The sequence below is a fragment of the Bufo bufo genome, chromosome 1 (genome assembly GCF_905171765.1).
Source record: "Bufo bufo chromosome 1, aBufBuf1.1, whole genome shotgun sequence".
NCBI classification, from domain to species: domain Eukaryota; kingdom Metazoa; phylum Chordata; class Amphibia; order Anura; family Bufonidae; genus Bufo; species Bufo bufo.
In genome coordinates this window covers 85,089,807-85,115,435 of record NC_053389.1, presented here as the reverse complement: position 1 = coordinate 85,115,435, position 25,629 = coordinate 85,089,807, and positions in this window count along the sequence as shown.

The window sequence follows — 25,629 nt, the reverse complement described above, 5'->3', positions numbered from 1 at the left end:
TTGGCCACTTTAGGCTACCTTTACGACAGCAGTTATGGCATAATTCTACTGCTTATTATATAGGGGTTCCGGTAGGGTACTTACTTCTGATAGCCTATCCGAACACAAATATATATATATATATATACGCATGTGTGTCATAAAAGAGTTGATGTATGCTTCAATAAATGGCCGCTGCGTTATCTATGTGAGTTGTGTGCGTTTTTTATATTAGTCAAAAAATGTAGTAAAGAATAATAGGATATGTTCACGAGATAAGTAATGGGGTCTATTATTGAGATATTCCTAATATATTCTCATATTGCTCTTATGATTTCTGTTTTGGATATAAATATGAGTACAGTAGAGAGGTTACAATTGCACTGTATTTTAATTTTTTTATTTTATTTTAAAGCTTGCTAACAAGCCTTTTTTTTAATGTAAGATGCTTGATATAATGCAACTATGACTGACAAACTTTGATATGGAAATTAAATTGCAAAAATATTGAGCAGACATACATACAATTAAAGGACAACAATGTGACAGGTTTTGAAACCCAGACATTGCTTTTCCAGACTAAAAAAATTAGTCCAAGAATGTAATAATGTAAATCACTTTAAATGTCTGCACCTTGAGCAAAAAGATTATTGTTTAACAAAAAATGTTCTACGGAGAGACTGATAATCATTTGTCTGCTTTGCAATAATCCCAGAGGATACTCTCTGCCAGAACTGAGCAGTGATAGGAGTTTGGATCTTCTATGTCAATGGCCTTTCTTTTAAAGGTAAAGCATGAAAGGCTCATATCTAGTGTTTCATGAATTATTTTATTCTGCACAGTTTCATTTCCTTTTTCTTTTCCTTTCATTATAATACAGAGAGCAAGTGTTGGGTGCTTTGTGATATTCTCAACTCAGGATCTGTTTGAATTGCTTTGATCTACTAACATCAACCTTAAAGGAGTTGGCCACTCTCTGGTTATTGTTGACCAATGTGTCTGTAAGATGGATATAGAGCACTTACTAATATAGCATTTGTTAAAATTCTGCACCATTTTCTATATTTCAATTGCCCCCTTGTTTACAAAGTCTTTTGTGCTTTCCCCACAGAGGTCTTGTCCATAAGATGGTCACTGATGGAGGTTCATGTGACCAGGCAAATCATCTCCATTTGATGTCTCCTTCAATCAAACACATTGCGCCTGAACTAAACTCCCAACAAAACAAGTGCAGGTGGTAGGTGCAATATATTTGAATGAGGGAGACATCACAAGGACGTGATCTGCCTGGTCACATAACCCTCCATCAGAAGCCATCTTATGGACAGGACCTCTGTGTGGACAGTACAAAGACTTTGTAAACAAGGGGGCATACGAAATATAGACACAATATTAAACAGGAGCAGTGCTGCCGTAACCAGCTCCATCCAACTACACAATGAATGGAGGCGTGTAGTTAAAGCACATGATTTGCTTCCAAACGGTTGATTGGCAGGAGGTGTAAGGTGTAAGACTGCAGACAAACTGATCTTGATGACCTTCAATGCCACTTGAAAGTTTGTCAACTTTTCAGAATTTTTTTATTTCTCATAAATTTGACCTTAAACTACACCAGATTGCAATACATTTGGTGCATGTCCAGTAGTGATCAGTGGGGTCTGACTCCTGGCACCCAGAAATCATCTGTTTGAAGAGGCCGCAGCACACAGCATCTTTGCAGCTTTTCAAGCACAGTTGATAGTGGCTGTGCTTGTTTTTGCAGCCCAAGCCCATTGAATTGAATGGCACTGAGCTGCATCTAGACCACGTGACAGAGGAACTTAATTACACTTGCCTAGGAAGAGGCTGTGGCCTCTCGAAACACCTGAACGCCGGCGGTGCCAGAAGCTGGACCACCACTGATCAGATACTGATGACTAGTGTTGAACAAAGTGAAACATTTTAAATGGAATTCAGTCCAAAGTTTAGGAAAACTTTGATTCGAAACAAATCTGAATTTTCTCGCACTTCATGGTAACAATTTAGGTTTTCTTAAAATAGTGGCTGCACATGTTACAAAGTGAAACTAAGTGTAGAGGAGACAAGCCAAGGAGTGCAAGATCATCCATAATGCCGTGCAGCCATCCAATCCGCAGATAGTCATCCCCTGTGATGTCACAGCCCTATAAAACCCTCATCCCGCACGGTCTCCGTCATTGTCCTATGAGCTGAGCATAGGGAGAGACATGGCAAGATGCTAATGCACTAGAGACAGTGTTACTTAAATTATTAAAAGAAGAATATTGGAGAAGGGAGAGTACAGGGTGAGTTCAATTGAATACCAGTAAGATGGAAGCCTTTATTATTCTAGTGCCAGCGTGCCAACCAACACATCCAGTCTGCACCCTTTAGTGGGGCCAGGTCTTAATGATGACCATCCTGAACTTCGGCTTTGGTTCCATCTGGTACCTCGGAACCAAAGCTGAGTTTGGTTTCAAGTTTTAAAGTGGTTTTCTACTTTAAAAATCAATTACCGAGGTTATTCAACGAAGTCAAGCACAACTTCGCAAATAACTAACTTCGGCTCTTCGGAGCCAATACATTCTAATACTGTAAGGAGACAAATTGCCAAACAGTATTAATCTGAAGTTATGAATGAAGCTAATCTCCACTAATGACCTATCCTAAGGGAAGGTCATCAGTATGAAAACTCGGAAAACCCCTTTAGGCCCCTTTCACACAAGTATTCCGCGCGGATATGATGCGTGAGTTGAACGCATTGCACCCGCACTGAATACTGACCCATTCACTTCTATGGGGCTGTTCACATGAGCGGTGATTTTCACCCATCACTTGTGCGTTGCGTGAAAATCGCAGCATGCTCTATATTCTGCGTTTTTCACGTAACGCAGGCCCCATAGAAATGAATGGTTTTGCGTGAAAATCGCAAGCATCCGCAAGCAAGTGCGGATGCGGTGCGATTTTCACGCACGGTTGCTAGGAGACGATCGGGATGGAGACCCGATCATTATTATTTTCCCTTATAACATGGTTATAAGGGAAAATATTAGCATTCTGAATACAGAATGCATAGTAAAACATCGCTGGAGGGGTTAAAAAAAAATTAAAAAAATTTAACTCACCTTAAGCCACTTGATCGCAAAGCCCGGCATCTCCTTCTGTCTCCTTTGCTGAACAGGACATGTGGTGAGCATTAATTACAGGAAAATGACCTGTGGTGACGTCACTCCGGTCATCACATGATCCATTACATGATCTTTTACCATGGTGATGGATCATGTGATGGATCATGTGATGACTGGAGTGACGTCACCACAGGTCATTTTCCTGTAATTAATGCTCACCACAGGTCCTGTTCAGCAAAGGAGACAGAAGGAGATGCCGGGCTTTGCGATCAAGTGGCTTAAGGTGAGTTAAAAATTTTTTATTTTTTTTTAGCCCCTCCAGCGCTATTTTACTATGCATTCTGTATTCAGAATGCTATTATTTTCCCTTATAACATGGTTATAAGGGAAAATAATACAATCTACAGAACACCGATCCCAAGCCCAAACTTCTGTCAAGAAGTTCGGGTTTGGGTACCAAACATGCGCGATTTTTCTCACGCGAGTGCAAAACGCATTACAATCTTTTGCACTCGCGCGGAAAAATCGCGGGTGTTCCCGTAACGCACCCGCACCTTTTCCCGCAACGCCCGTCTGAAAGAGGCCTTACTGAGAATAAAGGATGGCATCAAACATTATTATAATATATACAGTACAGACCAAAAGTTTGGACACACCTTCTCATTCAAAGAATTTTCTTTATTTTCATGACTATGAAAATTGTAGATTCACACTGAAGGCATCAAAACTATGAATTAACACATGTGGAATTATATACATAACAACCAAGTGTGAAACAACTGAAAAAATGTCATATTCTAGGTTCTTCAAAGTAGCCACCTTTTGCTTTTTTGTGAATCCACAATTTTCATAGTCATGAAAATAAAGAAAACTCTTTGAATGAGAAGGTGTGTCCAAACTTTTGGTCTGTACTGTATATATACAGTATATATATATATATATATATATATATAGTCATCAAGAATCATTTCACATAGTTCACATACTTGACTGTTGTAACTACTTATCATTCTGTGCGTAGACTGTTTTGTAGGCCCTAGCTCTAATTTACTGTGCATTATTTAGCCGATACAGAGTGAATCCATTGATAAATACAATCATTTAAAACAGCTTTACAAAGAATTTCTGATAACTTTTTGGAAATATGGATATTGCATCTCTGGATTTGTCTACTCTTCCCAAGCAAACAGAGCAGGATTAATACAGCCGTATCAGCAATGCCGTCTATTACACAGAGAAAGTGTGTCATACAATACCGGGATTATCCATCTACAGACATTCCTCTCCATGTGCATTGTTGTGATGTTCAGCTAGCAAATCTCAAGTAATGGACAGAAACTTGATGCTGTTGCCTGACATTTCAAGTCTAAAACACAACATATCTGCCCTAGAAGAAAACATTATAGGGGGCATTTATCAAACCAGGTCAGGTTTTTGGTGTAAAAATCACGGACAAGAATAGGCATTTTAATATAAGGCTGGCCCTGTGCGTTCTGCAAAATGCGGAAAGCACAGGACTGGTACCCGTGTTTTGCTGATCCGTAATTTGCAGACCACAAAAATGGATACGGTCGTGTGAATTAGGTATAAGGCAGAAAAGTGAGATGAGAGCTGGTTTATGGCACATTTACTATCTGCGACTCTTGAAATGTCGCAGAAAAGTGGCATCCTAGGCTAGGCAGCCCTCCATATATTTTTTAAGACCAAGTCATACAACAAAATGCAGGTGCACCAAATACATCAAAGCTGTGCACCAATTCCTAAATTTGGTGGAACCACACAATGCAAAACTGAACTTAAAAGTGACATGAAAATGATCTTAAATGATAAATGTCTCCCTATATCTATTGGTTGGACTGTACTTACAGCATGCCATTGGTGCTTCTTTCTGGTTTTACTTGGCCTTGAAGAAGAATATTATAAATTAAAAACGGTTAAATAATACAAGAATAATTATTATTCCAGCACTGTTTAATGATGGCTGGTGAAAATCAATGAGTTACTAGACCTGCTATTTTTAAAAATAATAAAACAGGCCATACACACTGTACATTAAAGAGGTTTTCCTCTTTTAACAATTACTTCATTACAAGGTGCTGCTGGAACAATCAACTAGACATTGTGGAGGAGTCTGACAGCAGCTTTTCAATTTGCTTGCAGTGCCACCACAGGGGAAATTATGAATAACTCAGTTTTTATTTAAAAAACCTTTCCCAACATGTGACTTTCCGCAATCTGCCGTAAATGTATGGGGCACGGATTGAGCGAGCACAGGGGCTATGCTCGCTCGACCAGTACAGGGTCCTGTCTGATACTGACAGGCAGGCACATGCTGTACATGCCAGCTTTGCTAAAAACATAGATGTCGGCTGATTAACCTATTAGATGCCATGGTCAGTGCTGACAGTGACAAGGGGTATACAGAGGGATGGAGCTCACCGCAATGCGATTGTGGGACGTTGATGACTGCCCTGTGTGAGGCAGTGACAGGCCTCATGGTTGTTAGGGGAGATATATGTCAGGATTTCCTGTGTCTTCCCCAGAATCACCAGGTCTGAAGAAAGACCAGGTGCAGAAATCACCTGGGGATAAAGGAATCCTCAGAGTGAGAGGGAGTTGGGACTTGCACACAGAAGGCTGGAGTGGCTCTGTGTGGTCTGAGCTGGGAGGGCTGAGAGACCACTATCCCCCAAGAGACACTGGTGTTTGAGCAGCCTGGAGGCTGCTGGAGGTTGGGCTGGGAAAACCGCATCTCATCACGGGTGTGAACTGTGGTACGCTTTAGGTGAGTCAGGGAAACCTATGTGTTTAGATAGGGCCCTGACGGGCAAGGTATTTTATTTTGGCTTTGTGTGTTTTTTTTCTTTATGCCATGTGCCACAATAAAGCACAGTGTGGCCCCTAAATCCTGGTGTCTGTGAAGAAGTGTGTGGTTGCAACTCCTGGAAAAGAGCTAATCCCCCCACACCTGGCATCTGGGAACCTTACAAACTCCTCCGAGCCTGCCATTTACAAAAGTCTATGTGGCCCAGTCTCCCAGGTTGGGACTCATAGGCAACTGTCAGTGTAATTCAGTTTTCTGTAAAAGTGGAAAAACGGAAAACATAATTGTATAAAACTGGTATCTCTGTAAATGTACTGACCACCAGAATATCGTTAACATGACATTTTTCTTGCACAGTGTATATTGCAATAACAAAACCTAAATAGAAACAGTAGATTTGCTGCAGTCCTTTATCCTGCTTCCCAAAAAGCGAAAAAAAAAAAAAGATATTGAGCAAAAAGTTGTATGTTCTAAAAAAATAATGAATGATAATTCATGTAAAATATAAGAGTTAAACTGGATCGCACATCCTCAATACTATGCTTTTATCTAATAACTGCTTCTCAGCATAATTAACATCGCTTCTCATCGCAATTTATCATATACCTACCCCTATGTTGCATGCTGTACATGAGGCATTAGAATACAATTAGAGATGGCCTTGTGGTTCGCCCGGCGGTAGTTTTGCGGTGAACTTTGCTCGTTCGCCGAACATGCGAGCATATAGCGATGTCCGCCAGGCGCCATATTCTTTTGCATTGTGCCGAACTTTGACCCAAGACACATTCATCAGGTGGGACAGGACAGCAAATTGAGACGTTTCAGCACATGGACACACCACCTACCCTATAAATAAACCCGATCTGGCAGCCATTTTACATAGGGCCTAATAGGGCCACAAAAGTCCATTCAAGAACTGGCATAGGTGTGCTATTGGTAGGTGTGACATACTGAGGGGTGTGATATACTTATAATATACTTTCTAACATAGAAAGTATATTATAGTTCATTTGTATTGTGCAGCAGTTGTGTGCGGTTCTGTTGAGATACCGCAGCTATACAGAGGTACAAACGCTATTGTAACAACTAATGGCAACTGGTGTGATATACCAGTTGCCCCCCAAAAAAACTGACATAGGCAGGGGTGTGATATACCTATAATATGCTTCCTATATAGTGCATTTGTATTGTGCAGCATTTGAGTGCGATTCTGCTGAGATACCGCAGCTATACAGAGGGATAAACGCTATTGGAACAACTAATTGCAACTGGTGTGATATACCAGTTGCCCCCCCAAAAAACTGACATAGGCAGGGGTGTGATATACCTATAATATGCTTCCTATATAGTGCATTTGTATTGTGCAGCATTTGTGTGCGATTCTGCTGAGATACCGCAGCTATACAGAGGGATAAATGCTATTGGAACAACTAATTGCAACTGGTGTGATATACCAGTTGCCCCCCAAAAAAACTGATTGAGGCAGGGGTGTGATATACCTATAATATAATTTCTATATAGTGCATTTGTATTGTGCAGCATTTGTGTGCGGTTCTTCTGAGATACTGCAGCTATACAGAGGGACAAACGCTATTGGAACAACTAATTGCAACTGGTGTGATATACCACTTGCCCCCCAAAAATACTGATTGAGGCAGGAGTGTAATATACCTATAATATAATTTCTGTATAGTGCTTTTGTATTGTGCAGCATTTGTGTGTGGTTCTACTGAGATACTGCAGCTATACAGAGGAACAAACGCTATTGTAACAACTAATTGCAACTGGTGTGATGTACCAATTGCCCCCCAAAAAAACTGATTGAGGCAGGGGTGTGATATACCTATAATATACTTTCTATATAGTGCATTTGTATTGTGCAGCATTTGTGTGCGGTTCTGCTGAGATACCACAGCTATACAGAGGGAAAAATACAATTGGAATAACTAATTGCAACTGGTGTGATATACCTGTTGCACCAAAATAAACTGATTAAGTGGTTTGATATACTTGTTCCAGAAAAAAACTCATTAAGGGGTTCTATTTGTGACGGTCACGTCCACACACACACAGGGGGAAGGATAGTGACCACTGCTCTCCACCCTCACCCCTGGCCCTGCCTACTTTCCTCACGAGTCCTGATGACAGGGGACAACTGGACGACAGTCCCTTACTCAGGATATGTGCAGGGAAGATAGAGAAGACAAAATATGGAACGTGAACGGACCGGGTCAGAACAAAGAGAGCTACGCAGTACAGAGGGTTAAGCAAAGAATGGTCAGGAGAAGCCGGGGTCAAATACCAGGAGATTAGAGAAGTATCAGAGGAGTCCGCAAAGAGTAGTCAGGTGGGAGCCGAGGTCCCAATACCAGGAGGGATGTGCAGTACAGGAGGAGCAGGCAAAGGATCGTCAGGGAACAGGATCAGGTGAGTATTCAGTAGTCCAACAAATAGCCAGGAACCTAGAATTAACAGGCAACCTGTGGCCAGCAGGCTGCCTGTATTTATAGTGGGGTCTGAGGGTCATGTGACATGGCCAGCGTCACATGACCGACAGACAGACAAGTCGAGCACCGAGTGATCAGCTCGGCACTCAAGGCAGTCCTAGGAGCAGGGAGCCTCCCAGCTAGCAAAGCCACCCTGGGAACGAGGCCAAACACAGATCCTCTCTCCCAAAGCTAAGCAGCAGGTCTGCGGCTGATGGGAGACCGAGTGCGCCTTTGGCACCCCGTGACACTGTTAATCTGTTTCCACAAATACTGCTCTTCTATAGGGACTTTGTCTCAGGGTCATTTTGAAAATGACAGGCAGTGGAAGAGGCAGGCCATTCCTCAGGGGTGGTAGAGGTCAGGCAGGTGCACCAGGCCGGAGACTAAGTGGGAAGTTGGAGAAGGTGCGTGCGTAAAGGACACACCAGAGTTGGTTGAGTGGCTCACTCAGCCATTTGCTTCTGCACCCACCGCATTCTCTGTATCAGCACCCTCCTCACTCTCTGCTGTATGTACACCCAAAGACAGCACCACCACTACCACCACCATAGCCCCTTCACTCGAGTCAGAGGAATTATTTTCCCATCCATTCCCAGACCTTACCGATGAGCAGCCATTCTTGGCACTGGATCATGAAGAGGAGATAGCAATGGCCGCCAACCAGCGGTCTGACTTCAGTACCCAGATCAGCCCAAGGAGGGTGGTCCCCGCTGTTGCTGCCTACTCCGAGATCTCTAATGTCAGTGGTAGTAAAGGTGACGATGATGACCTGATGATGGACGTCACGTAGGTGCCCACAAGAGAGGAAGAGGAGGGGAGTGTTCAGAGGGAGAGACAGAGCAGCAGATAGGGAGGAGGAGGAGGAGAAGCAGGCAGAACTCGCAGTGCACAGGAGGTAAAAAGCAGAATGCAAATGTATCATCCACAATGCACGGTCACATCTCTGCCTTTGTCCGCCCTCCAAGTCTCTTGCCTCATCGATAGGGCAAAGGAAGAGGGGAGGAGTAAAGTGAAAAGAAGGCAGAGCAGCCTGGGCACCTACACACTGAACGCCGCCCCTGGGCACTTGCGAGTGCTCATTTGCATATGAATTAAACTTCGTTTTTCCTGCTGGTGCAAGTCTAAAGAAAAGAACAAAGGTACAGTTACAATCCTGTATAGGTGTGCTACAGAGCCATGTAAGCACTGTATATGGCCATATGGAGGTGACAGACTCCCTTTAAGAAGGCACCTGGCCTCCCATCACTGAGCCCAGTGGGAGCAACACCATCAGAACCCACAAAGCCACACTCCCAGTGCTCCATGTTCTTCCTCTTCTCCTTCTCCTCTCTCCTCCCATTTGTCCTCCACTGCACCTTCCACCATGCAGTCGTCGCGTTCATCTGGCAAAAGGTAAGCTTCCGTGGCCCAAATGTTCGAACGTAAAAAGTTGATAACCCTTTTGCCCAACGGCTGACCGCTGGATTGTCGGAACTGCTAGCCCGCCAACTACTGCCATATAAACTGGTGGACTCTGAGGCCTTTAGAAAATTTGTGGCCATTGGCACACCACAATGGAAGGTCCTCGGAAGGAAATATTTCTCCCAGAAGGGCATCCCAGAGCTATATAGCCATGTTTAGCGGCAAGTGAATGTATCTCTGGCACACAGTGTTGGTGCCAAGATACATCTGACCACAGACATGTGGTCTAGGAAACACGGGCAGGAAAGGTACATAACTTTTACTGCCCACTGGGTGAACCTTCTGACGGCTGTCTAGCAAGCAACCCGTGGCACGCGTGTGGATTTGGTGTTACCGCCACGGATTGCATGCAGACCTGTCTTTTCTTCTCCTACTCCATCCTCCGTCTCCTCCTCGGCTGACTCCTCCAATTCCACTGCTACCGCCTCTTCCGCTGCGGCCTTCAAGCTTCCCAGAACCTATTCGATGTGCCAGGTGAGATGTTGCCATGCTGTGCTGCGGTTCTTGAGCCTGGAAGCCAAGAGCCACACCGGTCCTGCACGGCATTCAGCTCTGCGGTCACAGGCCGATCAGTGGCTAACCCCGCTCAATTTGACAGTTGGTAACGTGGTGTGCGACAATGGTGCCAATCTGCTGAGAGCGCTGAAACAGGGCAAAATGGCACACGTTCTGAACTTAGTTGTGCAGCGATTCGTTGCCAAATACCCCGGGGTCCAGGATGTCTTGCAGCAGGCCAGGAAAATCTCTGGCCATTTTAGAAGATCTTACACGGCCATGGCTCGCCTTGCAAATGTTCCGCGGTGACACCACTTGCCCGTCAGACGTCTGATTTGTGACTGCCCGATGCCCTGGAGCTCCACATTGTATAGGCTTGATAAGTTGCTAGAGCAAAAACGTGCCGTTAACGACTACCTATACGAATTCTGTGGCAGGACATGTTCTGAGGAGCTTGTTTTTTTTCACCGTGCCAGTGGCTGCTCATGCTCATGCACGATGCATGCGGACTTCTGCGACCATTTGATGAGATCACTAAACTGGTCAGTCACAGCCAGGCGCCATCAGTGACATCGTACATTAAGCCTTCTTTCTGGAGTGTGCATTGCATCATGGTATATCAAGCCCTCGAGGAGAAGGAGCAGGAAGATGCGGAAGTAGTAGTCCTAAATGAATTCCCAGGAGGGGCTACTCCATCTGAGACAAGTCAGCAGGAGTCTGAAGAGGAGTCAGAGGAGGATGGTGCCTGGGGGGAGGAGCAAGAAGAGCAGGCTTTAAACTTTTCTGGGATCCCTGGTGTTGTCCGTGGATGGGGAGAGGAGACCGAGGATGACATTCTCCTGGGCGATGAGCAGGAGCCAGGCCACTCCACCGCTTCTAATTTAGTGCAAATGGAGGCCTTCATGCTCCAGTGTTTGAAGAGGGACCCCCGTATAGAAAGCGTAAAGGGAAAAGACTAATACTGGGTGGCAACATATTTAGACTTCCGGTACAAACACAAAATTGTGGACATGTTGTCATCTTCACAGAGGGCTGTCAAAATGCAGCATTTCCAGGCCTTACTTTGAGAGATGCTGCATTCTGCTGTTGCGGGCGCTGGCAGAGGAATTTGCACCCACAAAGAAACAGTTGCGAGTACCAATCCTACAGTGCATGCAAGAAGAGGGCTTTTGAAGATGTTTTGGTCACTTCAGATATGAGATCATTCTTGCAAACAACCCATCGACAGCCACCCTCCGGATACCGCCCCAGGGAACGCCTAGACCGACAGGTGTCCAACTACATTGGGTTAATGGCCGATGTGGATGCTCTGAGAAGCGAGGAACCCCTGGACTACTGGGTGAACAGGCTTGACCTGTGGCCAGAGCTGGCACAATTTACCATGGAACTCTTGGCTTGCTCCTCTTCAAGTGTCCTGTCCAAAAGGACGTTCAGCGCAGCAGGGGGGCCGTGACCGATAAGCGCACTCGACTTCCTCACATTTTTTTAAATGAATGAGGCATGTATCTCGGAGGAAATCAACACCTGTGATGACCGCGTTTAATTGAATTTCCTCATGCCAGCCCAGACATATAGGCCACCACATGGAATAAATAATGGTCCCTGTCTTATGTAAATACAGCGGCATAAAAGGCCTTCTCTGTCCGGTGAATGCCTCATGTTTGGGACCTTGGAGGAATTCAACACCTGTGACGACCACGTGTTATTGAATTTCAACTAATATCATTTGTTTGTTTTTTCAAAAGGGGGGATTTTGTTAGCCATGTTTTTAATCCAATTATATAATTTTTGTTCTTTAAAACATATGTATTTGACATTTATTTCTACTGGCCTGCAGTAAAATTGATATCCAATGACTGTTGTGAGACAGTGACAGGTCTCACGCAGGGTAGAGGCAAGGAAGGGGTGGTTAGTTCGGTCCACACCCCTATTCCACCACAGTCGAGACCAGCTGGAAGTAATCAGGCTGGCATAAAGCACCTCCCAGGGTGTCAGCAAGGGGGGAGTGTGTTACCTGTGGACAGAGGCCTGGAGGCTCTGTGTGGTCCAAGCCAGGAGGGCTGAGAGACCACTATTCCCCAAGAGACACTGGACTGGAGACCGTGGGCGTACTGTGCTCTGTACAGCCAGGAGGCTGTGGGACATTGGCTCAGAAAGCTGCATGTGTTCACAGGGTGTGAACAGGGACTTAGGTGAGTCAGGGATCTGGTTGTTTAGTTAGAGCCTAGCCGGGCGAGTGTTTATTATTTTGTATTATTGTTTATGTTTATGCGGATGTGCCGCAATAAAGCACCGTGTTTGGATCTTAAACTTGGTGTCCTGAAGATACCTGTGAGAATGACCCCCGAAATAGAGCTGATCCCCTACACTGTCTAATATACCTCCAGCCACATACTCACTTGATGTTTTCTATCCGGTGAATGAATCATTTTTTGGGCCTATAGTCGACTGGCCTGCAGTAAAATTGATATCCATTGACCGTCTAATATACCTCCAGCCACATAATCACTTGATCTTTTATATACGGTGAAAGCATAATTTTTGGGGCCTGTAATCTAACTGGTCAACAGTAAAATTGTTATACGGTGACCGCCTAATGTACCTCCAGCCACATTATCAATTGTTCTTTTCTGTACGGTGAATGAATAATTTTTGGGGCCTGTAGTCCTCTTGCCTGCAGTAAAATTTATATCCATTGACCGTCTAATATACCTCCAGCTACATAATCACTTGATATTTTCTGTACGGTGAATGCCTAATTGTTGGGGCCTCGGAGGAATTCAACACCTGTGATGACCACGTGTTATGGAATTTCACCTATTATCATTTGTGTTTTTTTCAAGAGGGGGGATTTAGTTATCCATATTTTTAATCAAATTTTATATTTTTAGTTCTTTTAAACATATGTATTTGACATTTATTTGTACTGGCCTGCAGTAAAATTGATACCCAATGACCATCTATTATAACTCCAGTCACATAATCACTTGTTCTTTTCTGTACATTGAATGAATAATTTTTGGGACCTGTACTCCATTGGCCTGAAATAAAATTGTTATCCAATGACCGTCTAATATACTGTACCTCCAGCCACATAATCACTTGATGTTTTCTGTCCGGTGAATGCCTAATGTTTGGGGCCTGTACTCCCGTGGCCTAAAATAAAAATTTTCTAGGCTCCAGCAGGCCACATTTCTGAGAGTTTCCCTTTAAGTCCCTGATTAAAATACATATTTTTTTGTGGGAATTTTTGCCATTGATCCCCCTCTGGTATGTCATTGTCCATGTTGTAGGACGATTTGTGCACTTCTTATAAGTATTTGGTGGCTGCAATAATGACCTGAAGGTTTTTCAGGTACGCCTGCTATTAAAGTTAATGGGGCCAGCCGCAAACTTGCGGTTCGTGAACATTTGATCGCGTTCGCGCGATCGCATTCGTAAATCATCCCGGTCGATGTTTGTCTATCAATGCAGGGTAATACAGCACCCCATACCTCTTAGATCCTTTGATGTAGCTGTTCCTTCCCTCTTTTCTCTTCTTCTCCTTTCAGACCAGACCACCATTTCTCTTCTCTGCAGTTTGACAAAAAAAAAATTAGTTTACTACTTTTCCATCATCCTCCCACCTTTTGGACAAATCATCCTACCATCCCCAATACTCTGCCTGCCGTGCTCCCCAATATTATACTGCAGCAACAGATAAACCCCCTGGTAATACTAGTACCATGCAGATAGTGCCCGTCAATAATTATTGGCACACAGTGCCCTAGAATAACAACTCCCAGCAAATAGTGCCCCTGACACTAATAGTGTAAACATAACGTCCTCCAAAAATAATTGTAGTAAGCTGATACTTTGCCAAGGGGCCCCCACAGTAATAGTGCTCCCAAAAGTCCCACCAATAGGAATAATTCTCTGCTACAGCACACATGGTATTAATAGTGCTCCTACAGGGCCCCCAACATGTCCCCACTGTGCCCCAGAAGTAATAATGCTCCCATAGTGCCTATACTTGTAATCATGTTACCCATATCCCCTATATAGTGCCCCTAGTAAATGCCCCTATAGTGTTCCTCTGTGGTATGAAGGAATCATGCAGATGTAGAAGAAACCTTTTCATTGCTGAATTCAAAGGATGAGTTACAGTAGATCTATCTGTTGTCTGTACACTGTGCATTTTCTCTATCTTCAGATAATGTGGTATGGTGGCAGGCAAGATGGCAGACAATAGCACTTTAGATTAGTCCTTCTCTTTCTCTATCCCGATTTCTCTTTGATAACAGCAATAAGCTGGCACTTATGGCTATTGGTGTACACTTTGTGATTCAGGCTTTCGATTATGCCTGTCCCGAACTGTGATGATGGGTGTCTTAACTTATTATACCCTCACCTGCAGTGAAGTCTATATAGCTGTAATGCTAATAAATATGTCGTCTTTAAATACTGTAGCTTGCAGATCTTCTATGACCGGGGACTTGGTAGCCTCCCTGGAGTATTGGTTCTCACAGTGGACTTGTGCCTTTAGTCCCTAGGTCCTTGGAGTGGGAGCAGTTGATGTGCTTCCTCAATCCAGGCTTGCTAAACTAACCCTCTCTATAACTCTATAGAGCCCCCCTCCTCCTGACAGGAAGAAGGACCTGACTACTTCCATCAAGAGGGGAGAGATGGAATGGTATGTTAGGATTCCTAATTAGAGTTGAGCGGAAACCTGGATGTTCAGGTTCGGCCGAACTTGAAAAAAAAATTCGGGGACCCGAACTTTTGAGTCAATGGGGATCCGAACTTTTGAGCACTAAAATGGCTGTAAAAATGTCATGGAAAGAGCTAGAGGGCTGCAAAAGGCAAGCAAAATGTGCTTAAGAGCATGGCAAATGCTCTGCAAACAAATGTGGATAGGGAACATAAAAGACCTTAAAACAATAAAAATTAGGAATGATGTTAGAGGAAGCGGTTGAGGTGGCGGCGAATGGGTGGATGTGGCTGTGTAGGCTCACTTTCCGGTCTCGGTGGAAGCGGCGGCGAAGGAGGAATAGGTAGCCAACACAAATGTGTGTTATTTTGCATTTATACATAGGGGTATCCCCCAAAATATTGGGACATAAAAAAAAAAAAAAGGAATAAGTGCACTTGAGTACAAGGATGGATGGTTGAGGCTGTTAGAACTGTCTATTCTGCACAAGGAACAGACAAGTCCTGTGGGATCCAAGCCTGGTTCATTTTAATGAACATGAGCTTGTCCACGTTAGCTGTGTCTGTCTGCAATGACGCCTCCTGCCATGCTAAATACACGTTCAGAGAGTACACTGGCTGCAGGGCAGGCCAGCACCTCAAAGGCATACAGGGCAAGCTCTGGCCATGTGGACAATTTGGAGACCCAGAAGTTGAATAGGGCAGAACCATCAGTCAGTACATTTAGTCGTGTGCACAGGTACTGTTCCACCATGTTGTTCAAATGCTGCCTCCTGCTAACACGCTCCATAACAGCAGTTGGGGCCAGTTGTTGCGGCGAGGTGACAAAGCTTTTCCACATGTCGGCCATGCTAACCCTGCCTTCTGAGGTGCTGGCGCTGACACAGCTGCGTTGGCGACCTCTTCCTCCTCCCCTGCCTTCGCCTTGTGCTTCCACTTGTCCCCAGGCGTCAGTTGGGAATGCTCTCAGAAGCGCGTCTACCAGCGTAGTTGGTAGTTAGTCACGCTCCAGTGAGGGAATTAAGGACGGCACATTGTCTTTGTAACGGGTATCCAGCAGGGTGGCCACCCAGTAGTCAGCACACGTTAAAATGTGGGCAACTCTGCTGTCGTTGCGCAGGCACTGCAGCATGTAGTCGCTCATGTGTGCCAGGCTGCCCAGAGGTAAAGACAAGCTGTCCTCTGTGGGAGGCGTATCGTCTGTGTCCTCCGTATCCCCCCAGCCACGCACCAGTGATGGGCCTGAGCTGCGTTGGATGCCACCCCGCTGTGAACATGCTTCATCCCCATCCTCCTCCTCCAGTAGTGGGCCCTGGCTGGCCAAATTTGTACCTGGCCTCTGCTGTTGCAAAAATCCTCTTTCTGAGCCACTTCTAAAAGATGACCCCTCTTCCTCCTCCTCGTCCTGAGCCACATCCTCTTCCATCATCGCCCTAAGTGTTTTCTCAAGGAGACAGAAGTGGTATTGTAACGCTGATAACGGCGTTATCGCCACTGGCCATGTTGGTGGAGTACTCGAAACAGCGCAACAGGGCACACAGGTCTCGCATGGAGGCCCAGTCATTGGTGGTGAAGTGGTGCTGTTCCGCAGTGCGACTCCCCCGTGCGTGCTGCAGCTGAAACTCCACTATGGCCTGCTGCTGCTCGAACAGTCTCTCCAGCATGTGCAAGGTGGAGTTCCACCTGGTGGGCACGTCGCATATGAGGCGGTAAGCCGGAAGGCCGAAGTTACGCTGTAGAGCAGACAGCCGACCGGCGGCAGGATGAGAACGCCGGAAGTGCGCACAGACGGCCCGCACTTTATGCAGCAGCTCTGACATGTCGGGGTAGTTGTGAATGAATTTCTGCACCACCAAATTCAGCACATGCGCCAGGCAAGGGATGTGCGTCAAACCGGCTAGTCCCAGAGCTGCAACGAGATTTCGCCCATTATCGCACACCACCAGGCCGGGCTTGAAGCTCACTGGCAGCAACCACTCGTCGGTCTGTTGTTCTATACCCCGCCACAACTCCTGCGCGGTGTGAGGCCTGTCCCCCAAACACATCAGTTTCAGAACGGCCTGCTGACGTTTACCCCTGGCTGTGCTGAAGTTGGTGGTGAAGGTCTGTCGCTGACCGGATGAGGAGGTGGAAGAAGAAGAGGAGGAAGCCGAGTAGGAAGAGGAGGCAACAGGAGGCAAAGAATGATGCCCTGCGATCCTTGGCAGCGGAAGGACGTGCGCCAAACAGTTTTCCGCCTGGGGCCCAGCCGCCACTATATTTACCCAGTGTGCAGTTAGGGAGATATAGCGTCCCTGGCCGTGCTTACTGGTCCACGTATATGTGCGCAGTGCACACTTGATTTTATCCGATACTTGGTTGTGCAGGGAGGGCACGGCTCTCCTGGAGAAGTAGTGGCGACTGGGAACGACGTACTGTGGGACAGCAAGCGACATGAGCTGTCCGTCTCCACCAGCCTGAATGACAGCATTTTAAAGGCCATTAGTTTAGAAATGCTGGCATTCAGGGCCAGGGATCGAGGGTGACTAGGTGGGAATTTACGCTTTCTCTCAAAGGTTTGTGAGATGGAGAGCTGAACGTTTCCGTGTGACATGGTGGAGATGCTTGGTGACGGAGGTGGTGTTGTTGGTGGCACATCCTCTGTTTGCTGGGCGGCAGGTGTCAATGTTCCTCCAGAGGTGGAGGAAGAGGCAGAGGCAGCAGCAGAAGAGGGAGCAGGAGGGGCCTGAGCCCTTTCTTGGTTTTGAAGGTGCTTACTCCACTGCAGCCCGTGTCTCGCATGTAGATTCCTGGTCATGCAGGTTGTGCTAAGGTTCAGAACGTTAATGCCTCGCTTCAGGCTCTGATGGCACAGCGTGCAAACCACTCTGGTCTTGTTGTCAGCACATTGTGTGAAGAAGTGCCATGCCAGGGAACTCCTTGAAGCTGCCTTTGGTGTGCTCGGTCCCTGGTGACGGTGGCCAGTAGCAGGCGAACTGTTTTGGCGATGGCTGCTCTGCTTTTGCACCCTGCTCCCGCTTTTGCTACGCTGTTGGCTCGGTCTCACCACTGCCTCTTCCTCCGAATTCTGAAAGTCAGTGGCACGACCTTCATTCCATGTGGAGTCTAGGACCTATTGTCCCCTGCATCGTCTTCCACCCAGTCTTCCTCCCTGACCTCCTTTTCGGTCTGCACACTGCAGAAAGACGCAGCAGTTGGCACCTGTGTTTCATCATCATTAGAGACGTGCTGAGGTGGTATTCCCATGTCCTCATCAGGAAAAATAAGTGGTTGTGCGTCAGTGCATTCTATGTCTTCCACCCCTGGGGAAGGGCTAGGTGGATGCCCTTGGGAAACCCTGCAAGCAGAGTCTTCAAACAGCATAAGAAACTGCTGCATGACTTGAGGCTCAAACAGGTTCACCGATATGCATGGGGGTGATGTGACAGACTAATGGGCATGGGTTTCAGGCGCCACCTCTGCGCTTTCTGCAGAAGACTGGGTGGTAGATAATGTAAACGTGCTGGATCGGCCACCCAATTGACTAGGGCCTGTACTTGCTCAGGTCTTACCATCCTTAGAACAGCATTAGGCCCGACCAAATATCGCTGTAGATTCTGGCAGCTACTGGGACCTGAGGTAGTAGGTTCAGTAGGACGTGTAGCTGTGGCAGAACGGCCATGTCCTCTCCCTGCACCAGAGGCTCCACCAACACCACCACCACGACCATGACCGCATCCCTTATTAGATGTTTGCCTCATAGTTAGCGTTTACAAAGCAAAGTAAAAAGTGGTTAAGTCTGTTAAAAAAAATTAACCGCCAATAAAAACCCTGATGTAGGGTATTGCACAAAATGTATTTATTTTTTAACTCTATATGACAGCGGTATTTGTGGTCTAAATGTGACACTCACTTATGCACGTCTTATTCCAGATGTGCAGTATATCAGAGGCTTTTTTCACCCCAGTAACCAAAAAGGCGTATTTCTGGCCTAAATGTGACACTCACTTATGCACGTGTAATCCCAGATGTGCAATATATGAGTCTTTTTTCACCCCAGTAACCAAAAGGCGTATTTCTGGCCTAAATGTGACAATCACTTATGCATGTGTAACCAGAGATGTGCAGTATATCAGAGGGTTTTTTCACCCCAGTATGACAAAGCAGGATTCCTGGTCTTAATGTGACAATCACTTATGCACGTGTAATCACAGATGTGCAGTATATCAGAGGGTTTTTTCACCCTAACCAAAAAGCTGTATTTCTGTCCTAAATGTGACAGTGACTTATGCACGTCTAATCCCAGATGTGCAGTATATCAGAGGGTTTTTTCACCCCAGTAAGAATAAAGCTGTATTTCTGGCCTTAATGTGACAATCACTTATGCACGTGTAATTAGAGATGTGCAGTATATCAGAGGTTTTTTTTTCACCCCAGTAAGCCAAAGCAGGATTTCTGGCCTTAATGTGACAATCACTTATGCGCGTGAAATCACAGATGTGCAGTATATCAGAGTTTTTTTTTTCACCCCAGTAAGCCAAAGCCGTATTTCTGGCCTTATTGTGACAATCACTTATGCACGTGTAATCACAGATGTGCAGTATATCAGAGGGTTTTTTCACCCCAGTAAGAAAAAAGCTGTAGTTCTGGCCTTAATGTGACAATCACTTATGCACGTGTAATCACAGATGTGCAGTATATCAGAGGGTTTTTTCACCCTAACCAAAAAGCTGTATTTCTGCCCTAAATCTGACAGTGACTTATGCACGTGTAATCACAATTTTTTTTGCCCAAACAGGTGTTAGTTTAATAACTGAATATGACAGCAGTATATAACCCTGGAATTTCAAACGTGCTGATGCTGCAAGGCCTGAAAAATTGTATATTTTGCTCAAAAAAGGGTGTTTTATTAATTGAAGAATATAAGCCCTGTATATACAGGCTGTATCTCACACGGCCTGACCCACACTAGGCCTCAATTAAAGATTTGTGCACAAAATGGCGGTATTTCAAATACCTGAATAGAACCACACTATGACATATGCAGCAAAGGCTGCAAAATGATTTTTTGATTTCCCCAAACGGGTGTTAGTTTAATAACTGAATATGACAGCAGTATATAACCCTGGAATTTCAAACGTGCTGATGCTGCAAGGCCTGACAAATTGTGTATTTTGCCCCAAAAATTGTGTTTTATTAATAGAAGAATATAAGCCCTATATATACAGGATGTATCTCACACGGCCTGACCCACACTAGGCCTCAATTAAAGATTTGTGCACCAAATGGCGGTATTTCAAATACCTGAATAGAATCCCTGTATTTAAAGGGTGTATCTCACAATGACATCTGCAGCAAAGGCTGCCAACAATTTTTTTTTTGCCCAAACGGGTGTTTGTTTAATAACTGAATTTGACAGCAGTAAATAACCCTTGAATTTCACACGTGCTGATGCTGCAAGGCCAGAAAAATTGTGGAATCTGGCAAAAAAAGTGTGTTTTTAAAAATCCAGAAAATGATCGCTATATTTCTAGCTTAAATTGCACACTCACTAATCCAGATGTTGTATATTGCCAAAAAAGTGTTTTTTTTTTGTTAACAGAATATGAAAGCTGTATATATTAAACTTGAATTAAACACTTGCAGATCGGGAAAATAGTAAAATAGTGTTTTTTGGAAAAAAAAGTGTGTTTTTAAAAGCCCAGAAAATTATAGCTGTATTTCTAGCTTAAATTGCACACTGACTAAGCCTGCAAATGCACCAGATGTTGTAAATTGCCCCCAAAAAAACAGATTATTTGTGCTGTTTTTATAGCTTGGATTTCAATGTCCCAAAAGCTCAGATGCAGTGCTGGTGCACTGAGCTTGCATAAAATGGCTGCCGCCGCTGCAGGGCAGGATAAAATAAATTGTGCCCTGCACCCACACAACACAATGTATGTAGATCGCTGATTTAGATTCATGTTTTGAGCAAAGGTTCTCTCCTATTCTCTCCCTGAAATCACCAGCAGAATCCTCTCCCTACACTAAGCACAGCTGCGATCACATTTGCATTTTCCGTTTGTATATGTATTTCGCCATAGTGATCTGCACCTGCAGGCAGGTTGTGCTGACTCAACCCCCCACATTTTTTCTTTGTAGCATATATTGGAGGCGTGGCGATCTCCTTTGAGTCAAGCACACCTGACCAGTCAATCTGTCCTGGAGGCTGGTTTTAAAGTCAGCATAAAACTGAGTCTGCTTATAAAGAACCTACCATTAGCCATTTGGCTCCAGGAGAAGTATATGGTGGGCTCAGCATGCATGTTGGTACTTGCATCCCTGGATCCGATGAAAGCTGTAATGGCACCGGACGGGGTTAAAAGCAGAGTGTACTTGGCTTGCATGCTGATCTGCATTCCCTGGATTTTGTGTGGCTGTCATGGCCCATAAACAGGTAGGAACAAGAGTTAGGGACCACTCAAATGAGACGACCTTGACGCGGTGAGTGGCTTAATACGCTTTGGCCAAAATGTACACCAATGTCTCATCCAGCATGGAGGGCAGAGTGCTGGATGTAGTGTGCGATCACATATACATTTTTCATACCCAGTGTTTTTGATAATATCTCTGCAATGTCCTAGCACTGGCATCCGGGGGTCACGTAATTACTTAGCACGGATGAGTATCGTTGGTTATCGGAATTAACCACACAAATTGTCTCAATCCAATCACTCACAAAGGCCATGAGAAAGAGGTATCAATCTGTCAATCCTTCCCGTGTCCGGGCCGGGTGAGGTTTCCCGTGCGTAGTAAAATTAAGCCGCAGGCTCCACTCCTGGTGGTGTCCTTCAGTCAATTAGTTTAAGTTTCAGCTTTGCAACCATACTCCCCCCGGAACCCAAAGAGTTTGTTTTCCTAGAAAATGCTCGGCGGGTAATAGGAATAATGCCGCCGGATCGCCTGTGGGATCGTCTTCGAACCTCCGACTTTCATTGTTGATTAGTGAAAACATTCGTGGCAACAAATGCTTTGGCTGTGGTTCGTTTTGCGCCGGTCCAAGAATTTCCTCTAGCGGTAAAATATGGATGCCACCGGCCGTCCCTCTTAATCATGTCCCCAGGTCCGAAAATCAACAAAATTTTGGGTTGAACTTGCACTTAAATATACAGGAAAGAATGTTTCCTAACACTATTTAATCTACAATAGATTTTATCTTTGGTTTTATGCGTATTATTGTCAGTCGGTAAAAGTGGCGTACTACTCAGACAACATCATTCCCAGCAGTGACATGGGGGTCCAAGATGTATGCAGATATCCTCCTCATGCTGTTCCCATCAATTTCTAAACTTTTCATATGAACCAGGCACCCTCCCCTCTTCAGAGCAGGGGGTATCTGGTATAATGCTCGGGTTCTCCCATTGACTTCCATTATACTCGGGTGCTCGGTCGAGCACCCGAACATCACGATGTGTACGGTCCGAGCCCCCGAGCATCGGAGCACTACGGTGCTCGATCAACACTAGTATGTATCTGTGAGAGTTTAAGATGCTTTTAAAAATATCCCATTTTATCAATGTATTTTTATTTTTGAAGACATTGTCACAGTTAATTTGCTCTTCATAAGTTCGGTCTTTTTGTGCATCCCTGAAGAAACACTCTTTTGAAAGACAATTGGAAGTTTATTATTTTATGGTCACTATTTCCCAGATGTCCCCAAACCTGCACATCTGTTGTTCTGTCAGGTCTGTTGGTTAGTACTATGTCCAGTATGGTCATCCCTCTAGTCCTAGTAAATGTGCCTTGTGTGCAGCTTTTCTGCTAGTAAAAGGATGCAAGTGCGGGTTCAGGTTCTTTTAAGGGTCACCATTTGCAGTATGTATGAAAAATGACTTCCTTACCCTTTCTAAGACCCCACACCCTCACCCACACTATTGGGTAGTAAAGTTGCTACTCAGTAAAAGTTTTGTTTTTTTGTAACACTAACAATCCTGCACAGATGGTATAGCATAGATCAGGCTCACACTAGAAAAGATACAGAAAGACAGGGTTTGCACTGTATATAATGGGAACAGCTCAGTTATTTAATGCTGTAGAACTATAAGTTACAGAATGCCTTGAATTCAAGTGCATTCCTTTGAGAGGCTCTGCTATAGACTATTTTAGGGAACTATTATAATATTAGCTGGAAAAAAAAAAAAGTTAAAAAAGCATTTGTTTTCCTTTTTTTATATACAGATGTAGCTGAGATAAAATTGACTCTGATAACTCTGATAACACATGTCACATTAAAAAAAAAAAACCTGCAGAAAAGTGGATAAGATATGAGAGGGGGCACTTACTAATCACTTCCAGCTGATGTGTGACTGCTCTGTGACCAGAAGTATATTATATACCCCGGTGACATCACAATAAACATTCCAAGCTGCTGGATGACATCACAATAGCTGTGCAGACCCAGGACAACAGGAAAAGCAGAGTAGACTCTGCCTAGGAAATAATTAGTTCTCTAAAATTCGATCCTGCCACTTCTCCAAATTTTGCAAAAAAATTTGTTTGTGACTAAATAGGGTGGGTTCACATCAGAACCGTTATGCTGCCCATAGACTTCTACTATGACGGAAAGCAAAACGGAATGCCTTTTAAAGGCTTTCGTTTTGCATTCCGTCATAATACAAGTCTATGGGCAGCATAACGGATCCGTCTTGGTTTCCGTTATGCAGGACTTTGCGATCAAATGGATGAGGTAAGTACAAAATTTTAAAAACATTTTACCGCTATTTCAAGAAAAATCGATTTGTTACCACAAAGCAAGAAGACATTCTGTTTTGCGGCAAATCACTTACCTTAGACATAATGTAACTACTGTAGATGAACAATGGGACAAAATCCAAAATATCTCATGTCCCTAGACACTTGGACTTACACAAGAGCTCATGCCTAGAAATGTATATAAAGATGGGATCTTCACCTTATATAATGGGCACAGATCAGTTATTTGCTGATGGTAGAACTACAAGTAAAAGCATGCCCTGAAGTCAAGTGTATTCCTGTGATAGGCTGTGCTATAGTTAAGGAGAAATGTGTGCTTTTTATTGCGCTTTTGGTAGATCCAGGGCATTAGTTCAACGGTTAAAAAGAATTTCCAAGATTTTTATACGGATGGCTAGCATACCTCCCAGCCGACCTGGATCAGGAGGGGCAGTCCCAGATTTCAGTGGCTGTCAAACAGTCCCAAAACGGATGAGATATGTCCCGCTTCCATGCAGTTGTCTCGGCATCATTTTGTAAATGCTATTTTTTTTTTAGGACGTTAGAAGGCTTAGAAGTTTAGAAGCAAGTTTAGAAGCAAATCTTGAAATTTTTAAGAAAATTTCCAAAACCCACTTTTTAAGGACCAGTTCAGGTCTGAAGTCACGTTTTGGTACTTACATAATAAAAAGCCCCTATAAATGACACCATTGTAGAAACTACACCCCTCAAGTTTCTTAAAACTGATTTTACAAACTTTGTTAACCCTTTAGGTGTTCCACAAGAATTAAAGGAAAATGGAGATGAAATTTCTAAATTTCACTTTTTTAGCAGATTTTCCATTTTAATCCATATTTTTCTTTAACACATCAAGGGTTAACAGCCAAAAAAAACTCAATATTTATTACCCTGATTATGAGGTTTACAGAAACACCCCACATGGGAGTAAACTAATGTAAAGGCACACCGCAGGGCGCAGCAGAAAAGGAACGTCATATGGTTTTTGGAAGGCAGATTTTGCTGGACTGTTTTTTAGATGCCATGTTCCATTTTAAGCCCCCCTGATGCACCCTTTCAGTAGAAACTCCCAAAAAGTTACCCCATTTTGGAAATTAGGGGATAAGGAGCCAGTTTTATTGGTACAGTTTTTGGGCACATATGATTTTTTGATCATTATTACACTTTATGGGGCAAGCTGACCAAAAACCTGAGGGGTTAGGTCATGTGATATCTTTAAGGAGAAGATCATTACGGATGTGGCAATACATAATATGTATACTTTGTCTTATTTATTTAACTTTTACACAATAATAGAATTTTTTAAACCAAAACATGATGTTTTAGTGTCTCCATAGTCTGAGAGCCATAGCTTTTTAATTTTTGACTGATTGTCTTAGGTAGGGTCTACTTTTTTTGTGGGATGAGGGGACTATTTGATTGGTACTATTTTAGGGGGCATACACCTTTTTGATCGCTCGGTGTTGCAATTTTTGTGATGTAAGGTGACAAAAAATGGCTTTTTTGGCATTGTTTTTATTTTTATTTTTTTTACGGTGTTCACCTGAGGGGTTAGGTCATGTGATATTTTTATAGAGCTGGTTGTTACGGATGCAGTGATACCTAATATGTATATTTTTTTTATTTATTTCCCTTTAACACAATAATAGCATATTTAAAAGAAAATAATGATGTTTTAGAGTCTCCATGTTCTGAGAGCTATAGTTTTATATTTTGAGCGATTTTCTTATGTAGGGTCTCATTTTTTGCGAGATGAGGTCACTGTTTTATTGGTATCATTTTGTTCGACATACACCTTTTTGATCGCTTGGTGTTGCACTTTTTGTGATGTAAGGTGACA